Source organism: Amblyomma americanum, chromosome 1, assembly GCF_052857255.1.
Source record: "Amblyomma americanum isolate KBUSLIRL-KWMA chromosome 1, ASM5285725v1, whole genome shotgun sequence".
NCBI classification, from domain to species: domain Eukaryota; kingdom Metazoa; phylum Arthropoda; class Arachnida; order Ixodida; family Ixodidae; genus Amblyomma; species Amblyomma americanum.
In genome coordinates, this window is record NC_135497.1 from 61,264,233 (window position 1) to 61,270,955 (window position 6,723).

Consider the following 6,723-nt stretch of genomic DNA (forward strand, 5'->3'; position numbering starts at 1 on the left):
TGACATCGCACAGCGTATACGGGCCTCTAACATTTCGCCTCCATCGAAATGCGACCGCCATGGCCAAGATCAAACCGGCGTCTTTCGGATCAGCATCACGAGCTGTGTGTGGTAGTAATTTTGCTCTTCTTGTTTCTTTCACATCTGCCGTCGTTCTGCGGCGCTAAAGGAATACACGGGGGTCAATGAGGTAAAAAAAGCAAAAAATGCGACGAGGATGGGATTCGAACCCACGCAGGCAGAGCCCAGTGGAATAGCAATCCACCGCCTTAACCACTCGGCCACCTCGTCACCACATCTGCTAATTTTTGGAGGTGCAAATTAAGCCTTCTGGCTTCCACATAAAGAATTTTTATCAATGTTTATTTTTGCGTACATTGCGAACTCACAGCTTTTTCTGAAAGTACGCTCTGCCTGACACTTATTTCTTCATTTCAGGTGAATTTGGTATGCACTGGCGCACAGCCGCACCGCGGCGCTGTGGTGCGCCGCCGCCGGCCGCCATGATTGAAGTGCACCTAGCAGACGAACTCCGACCCGCAAGCGTGTTTTCTTCGCGTGTCGCATTCAGACTGCCGCTTGAAATCCGCGTACATCGCAGATTCGACCGGTTGTCGCTGGGCGTGACAGACGCACGTGACTACGTCGTAAACGAACGCCACTTCGATTGGGCAGCTGCGCTTGTCGAACCTATCGAGGAAACCAGCGCAGCGTCGAAAGGTGGTTGCGGGTTTGGTTCCCCTTCATCTGGGATAGAAGCTCGGATATTGGTCATTGACAGCAGCGCTTCCGTACAACCGAAGTCGGATGTAGTTCAGGCAAATTAGCGGGGAAGAGAATGGTGACTCAGCGCCACTCAGTAGCTGCGGGGCGTCTGCGGGGCTCTTTCTTTACTGGATTTCGTATACCTCCGCAGAGCTGTTGATTTCCAAGCTGTACTACATCTTTTTTTTTTTGGACGAAGTGCGAAATTTTTGGACGAAGTGCATCCTAAACAAGCTCAGAATGGCCACCAAATTAAGTTTGCTGCGGCGGCTGCCTTTGGATGGAGGCAAAACGCTAAGGCGCCCGTATGCTGTGCGATGTCAGTGCACGTTAAAAAGCCCCAAGTGGTCGAAATTATTCCGGAGCCCTCCACTACGGCATCTCTTCTTCCTTTATTTTTCCACTCCCTCCTTTATTCCTTCCCTTACGGCGCTGTTCAGGTGCCCGCCGAGATGTGAGACAGATACAGCGCCATTTCCTTTCCCGAAAAACCGTTTTCATTTTAATTTTTCAATGTTGAATTAAAGAATGTGACCGTGTGCTTTCTTTGATCTTGAAATGAATTCTTGGGGCATGTGCTTCGTTTTTCGGTGCAGCCGTGGCCACCAAAGTGGCGTCTTTATATCGTGGACGATGTGAGCTGTGCGTTTGCATCGGGGTGATACTGCAAGCTCGCGAGCTGGCGCTGCAACCTCGATCCCTACCAAAACAGCTCACTAATGTTAGCGCTGTGTTGCCAGATGACGGCACGAAAAAGAGACACGACAGTGACAAGCGTGGACTACCAAGTGCCAGCTAGCATGTACACCCTTCCAATTTTTTAACATGAACGCGGGAGCGTCGACTGGTGGTGGTTGTGGTGGTGGTTCATGCTATGAGGTATTCTGGGGAGGGGGATACTGGTCCCGATGTATGTTGGCCCTTTGGGCATCGCTCTTGGGGGCCAGGTGAGGGGGAAATGGATGAGACGTCTCTACCGAAGGGGACGTCTCTACCGATTGAGGAAATCAGTAGAGGGAACGCGCATGCGCGCCGATCATGCCGCTGTAGCTAGCGTCGTCTGCTTGGCTGTTCTGTTTCGTGCGAAGCAACCCCTGTAAAGCAAGTTTTACGACTGAGTTCCGAGAGCGCTTGTTTCGTGTTCTATCTGCTGCGTGTGTCTGTGGCTGTGGCCTGGCGCAAACGCGTAGCGTTCCAAGGACGACTCTAGGCCCCGGTTGCATTTGCGGGTAGCGACTCGAGAGCACTTGCTTTAACGAAATTAACACGGCAAAATCGAGGCTCCTCTTCAATCAGTTTATTGTAAGTAACGATTGCAACTAGTTTCTTGGGCATGCTAGGCTGTTCCCAAATGTATGCTCTTTTCAGAATCATCCACGCTATATGCAGCGGATGAAAACATTTGTTTGCAGCTTCTTAGGGCTCCGATGCTTAACAGCCGATGATGGGCAGGGGTTGCTTCCCACTAATCAGAACTGCCTAGCAGACAAAGCTTACTCCAGCAGCACGAATTGTGGGCGTGCCCTTGCCTCGCACGTTTTCTCCTCTCCTTCTTCCGGCGCAGCAGCCCCGGCCAGTCGACGCTCGCGCGTTCATGTTAAAAAATTTTAAGCGTGTACTGTAGTGTGGAATTTTGTCAACATGGCGTGCACAGTGCAAAAGTGAACAACTACCTAGCCCAGTTTGCTGCCTTATGAGCGCCCGTTGTGACAATCTTTGACCACCTTCGTGCAAAACAACGACTCCTCCAGAGTGGTAACAAGGCTTCCCAAGTCTGGTCATGAGTATGCGTTGTGTGCAGAGGACACCACGCAAGGCATAATCGGCGCCTTTTGTCAGATATTTACCCGATGTGCTCATGCTCCCCAGAGGCCGTAGCGAGAGGCCGGATCACCGATAACTTCCCCGCGAATGTACCTGAACTATATGCGGCTCAACGGTTGGACGGAAGCCATGCTGCCAATGACCACTATCCGAGCTTCTATCCCAGAATCAAAGGGAACCAAACCCGCGACCGATTTCGTCGCGGCGCCTTTCTCGGTCGGCTCGAGCAGAGCTAACAAGCGCATCTGCCCAATCGAAGTGGCGTTCGTTTACGATGTAGTTACGTGCGGCTATCGCACCCAGCGACTACCAGCCGAATCTCTGACGCACGCGGATCCCAAACGGCAGTCTTAATGCGACACCAAGAGAAAACATGCTTGCGGAGCAGGAGTTCGTCTGCTACGTGCACCTCAATCATGGCGGCCAGCGGCGGTAGTGTTCCTATGAGCCATTGAGGAAGCAAAGAATAGAGGAGAGGCGGTTACGTCGAATTTTTTGAAGCCGGCTCCCCCTGCTCCGCCTACTAAACCGCCATCTCGGCGAGCTTGCGCATGCGCAGCAGACATTGTAGCAGGCGACGACGATGCGCCCCGCGTTACCATTGGCTGCGCCGTCGGCCAGACTCCCAGTAGTGTCTGCGAAAACACGTTACTTCCGGCACACTTTTTGAAGTGCAGCTCGAATAGCGAGGGCCTCTCCTGAGTTTTCCTTACTCCATGCTAGGTGGTGGTGAAAACTTTAATGGGTACAGGGGAAATTAGGACACGCAGGCCCTTGGGCCCCCGCACGGCCCCACTGAACTCAAACGTTCATGTCCCGGAGGCTCAAGACGCTGGCAGCCCACCCCACCTACCACGAATCCTCCATGTTATGAGCATATACAGGAACATTAGGCGGCGGTAGAGTTACTGTGCGGCGGCGCACCGCACCACAGCGCCGCGGCGCGGTTGTGAAATGAAATAAAATTGGTTTTGGGGGAAAGGAAATGTCGCAGTATCTCTCTCACACCTCTGCCGACACCTGAACCGCGCCGTAAGAGAAGGGATAAAGGAGGGACTGAAAGAAGAAAGGAAGAAGTGCCGTAGTGGAGGGCTCCGGAATAATTTCGACCACCTTAGGATCTTCAACCTGCGCTGACATCGCACAGCACATGGGCCCCTTTGCGTTTCGCCTCCATCGAAACGCTGCCGCCGTGGTCGGGTTCGAACCCGGGTACTCCAGATCAGTAGCCGACCGCCCTAACCACTGTGCCACAGCGGCGAGTGCGCCAGTGAATGCCACCTATACCAACTGACGAAAACAGCAAATAATATTTATCGCAACAGTGAGTTCTTGCAGAAAAATTTTACCGCCAATATTAGACTGTGCTGGAATACTAGCTACCAGTGCGCCACGGTGGCTCAGTGGTTAGGGCGCTCGGCTACTGATCCGGAGTTCCCGGGTTCGAACCCGCAGCGGCGGCTGCGTTTCGATGGAGGCGAAACGCTAAGCCGGCCGTGTGCTGTGTGCGATGTCAGTGTCCGTTAAAGATCCCCAGGTGGTCGAAATTATTCTGAAGCCCTCCACTACGGCACTTCTTTTAAAGCGAAAGCTTTACTACGCTAGCCAGCCAGCAATTTCGGCTCGTCGCGTACTTCAGCCGTATGCCGTATGCGGTGGCTACGAACGACCTTGAGCCGCCGTTTCCTAGCAACGCCGCAGCCGCGCTCCAACAGATGGCGCCGCCGTCGACGCCGCTGTCGTCGCCGCTCGCTCCACCAGATGTGCTCCGCTGGGGTAGAGGGAGAGGAGGTGTCGTCTCGCGGGCGTTATATGCGCTTCGCCTCAGTGTATTGTAGTCGTTATGGAGAGTGCAAAAGACACGCGACAACGACAGAACGAAGCGGAGACAACGCGCTCAAGAAACGCCAGAAGAACGCGCCGCACGACTCGAAAAGCGTCGTAACGAAGATGCGGCTAGAAGTCGTGCCACGTCCCGGAGTGACTCTTCAACTGCGGAAGAGACCGGTTTGAGTTCTCGAGAGCGTCGGAATGAGACGCTGTGTAGACGACGTGCCGAGGAAACGAAGCTTTCGCAATTCAACTAAGGTTAACCAGAGCTAAACCACAGCCAATTTTTTTCATTTCTTCGTTCACTCCCTCCTTGATCTCTTCCCTTACGGCGCAGTTCAGGTGTCCGCCGATATGTGAGACAGGTACTGCGCCATATCCTTTCCCCGAAAACCGATTTTCAATTTTCTATTGCGAGAGGCACTGTGCGCCCGTCAGGCGCCTCCACCGTCGGCGCTGCGTTCAGCGCCACCAGCGGCCAGTTTTGCGTCCCGAGTGGGGTGGCTGCCTATAGCAACACATGTAAACAACAGTTTTCAAAACAGTTTTATAACTTCAAAGTACACCTGTGAAGTTTTCCCTTCGTGAATAAAGCCGAGCGCACTCTAGAACAGACATTGAAAGGCTGAAAACTAATTTCAAAGGCAGTGAATTTCTAAAATACCGCGATACGTGCGCGTGTGTCACCATTGGCTATAGGGGTACCGGGCGTGAGTTCCATAGAAACATACTCGAATAAAACTTTCCGAGCAATTTTTTTTTCATTTCACAGTGTACTCATGAACACAGTTAACAGTTGGCGAGTGTTTTGAAGGAGACTGGCAAAGTACGCAACGCTATTTAGAACCTATCTTTCTGATGAAACGCCACGACAGATGTGCGTCGTGAAGCCGGACGTACCCCAAATGGAGCTATTAGAGCGAAAGCTTTACTACTCCCTTCCGTACCTTGTTCGGCGTGTGTTTCATAACCATGTGACATCACCGCAGCTGTGCCGAAACCGATAAAGAGCGGAAGCTTCGAAAGCAAAGGAAAGGCGCATAACTGGCCCCTAGGGCCGTGGACACCTCAGTCGCGCTTTAAGCTACGTGGCGGTAGTGACAGATGTGCGCTGCATGCGCTGGCATTGACAACGTTGTGGCACAAACGCAGCACTGAAGCTATAGGCCGTCGACGTCCATTGGCGTTGGTGTTCACAACGTCCTAGACTCCCATGATTTTGAGGAAAGGAAGAGAGCATAATTAACTGGCTCCCTGGGTAAGTGGACACCGCAATCACGCTTTCGGGTACGTGGCGGTGGTGAGAGAGAGGTGTGGACTGCATGCATTGGCGCTGACGCGTTGTGGCAGGCACGCGGCACTGCAGCAATAATAACAATAATTGGTTTTGGGGGAAAGGAAATGGCGCAGTATCTGTCTCATATATCGTTGGACACCTGAACCGCGCCGTAAGGGAAGGGATAAAGGAGGGAGTGAAAGAAGAAAGGTAGAGAGAGGTGCCGTAGTGGAGGGCTCCGGAATAATTTCGACCACCTGGGGATCTTTAACGTGCGCTGACATCGCACAGCACACGGGCGCCTTAGCGTTTTTCCTCCATAAAAACGCAGCCGCCGCGGTCGGGTTCGAACCCGGGAACTCCGGATCAGTAGTCGAGCGCCCTAACCACTGAGCCACCGCGGCGGGGGGCAGCAATAGGCGGCAGCGTTCATTGCGGGAACAACCTCTCGAGATCAACCATTAATTTAACTGCAACCTGCGAGGATGGCAGGGTCGGCGCGCTGCCTATCCAGTGTGCGGAACGCACTCAACGTTGCAGACGCCAAGCCGCGTCTTGCCCGATACACCACAGCTTTCGTTCTCAAACCAGGTTCAGCAGTAGTTAATCCGACCCGCCGCGGTGGCTCAGTGGTTAGGGCGCTCGGCTGCTGATCCGGAGTTCCCGGGTTCGAACCCGACCGCGGCGCCTGCGTTTCGATGGAGGCGAAACGCTAACGCGCCCGTGTGCTGTGCGATGTCAGTGCACGTTAGAGATCCCCAGGAGGTCGAAATTATTCCGGAGCCCTCCACTACGGTACCTTTTTCTTCTTTCACTCCCTCCTTTATTCCTTCCTTTACGGCGCGGTTCAGGTTCCCGCCGATATGTGAGACAGATACTGCGCCATTTCCTTTCCCCAAAAACCAATTTTCATTTCATTTTAGTTAAACCGCAGCTATTTTTTTTTCAGCTGCCAGTACTTTGCAACTAAACCTCTTAGATTGCGCCTGCCGTAGATTGCATGACCGCTCCATTTTTTTGTCAGACAC

At 53.1% G+C, this 6,723-nt stretch overlaps 1 non-coding gene across 1 annotated transcript; it reads right to left on the reverse strand.

Moving 5' to 3' along the window:
• Positions 1-209: 209 nt before the first annotated feature.
• On the reverse strand, positions 210-291 carry TRNAS-GCU (transfer RNA serine (anticodon GCU)). Its single transcript has one exon. It is a non-coding gene; the product is annotated as a tRNA-Ser (tRNA).
• Between the last annotated feature and the right edge of the window lie 6,432 nt (positions 292-6,723).